A 1107-nucleotide genomic window follows, 5' to 3' on the forward strand; every position below is an offset into this window, starting at 1 on the left:
TCAGACGGCTGCAGAGGCCGGGTCTTTCGCACCAGGTCGACGCGGACGGCCGACGGGCACGTCTTGGTGCTAAAAGGCCGGTGGTACTTCCCTCGGCATATAAAAAATAGGCGCAAATTACCCTGGCGTAATGCATTGCAATGGGACCCAGGGTAATTTAAGGGCCCTTAAGAGCGGCGACGAGATGTGCGACTGCCATGTGTCCCCAGCCATGCTCCTGGCCAAGGCGCTCGTGATAGGCACCCTACTTTGGGGGATAGATGTCTCTTTCTGGCCATATGTTGCGATTATACATTCCCGTGGTTCCGAGGCCACGATGACGTCATAGGCCTGGACAGGTGAACACCCGATATCACCGCCTCAGGCGTTCAGACGGCTGCAGAGGCCGGGTCTTTCGCACCAGGTCGACGCGGACGGCCGACGGGCACGTCTTGGTGCTAAAGGCCGGTGGTACTTCCTCGGCATATAAAAAATAGGCGCAAATTACCCTGGCGTAATGCATTGCAATGGGACCCAGGGTAATTTAAGGGCCCTTAAGAGCGGCGACGAGATGTGCGACTGCCATGTGTCCCCAGCCATGCTCCTGGCCAAGGCGCTCGTGATAGGCACCCTACTTTGGGGGATAGATGTCTCTTTCTGGCCATATGTTGCGATTATACATTCCCGTGGTTCCGAGGCCACGATGACGTCATAGGCCTGGACAGGTGAACACCCGATATCACCGCCTCAGGCGTTCAGACGGCTGCAGAGGCCGGGTCTTTCGCACCAGGTCGACGCGGACGGCCGACGGGCACGTCTTGGTGCTAAAGGCCGGTGGTACTTCCTCGGCATATAAAAAATAGGCGCAAATTACCCTGGCGTAATGCATTGCAATGGGACCCAGGGTAATTTAAGGGCCCTTAAGAGCGGCGACGAGATGTGCGACTGCCATGTGTCCCAGCCATGCTCCTGGCCAAGGCGCTCGTGATAGGCACCCTACTTTGGGGGATAGATGTCTCTTTCTGGCCATATGTTGCGATTATACATTCCCGTGGTTCCGAGGCCACGATGACGTCATAGGCCTGGACAGGTGAACACCCGATATCACCGCCTCAGGCGTTCAGACGG

This window comes from Branchiostoma floridae, chromosome 11 (genome assembly GCF_000003815.2).
Source record: "Branchiostoma floridae strain S238N-H82 chromosome 11, Bfl_VNyyK, whole genome shotgun sequence".
Classification (NCBI taxonomy): Eukaryota; Metazoa; Chordata; class Leptocardii; order Amphioxiformes; family Branchiostomatidae; genus Branchiostoma; species Branchiostoma floridae.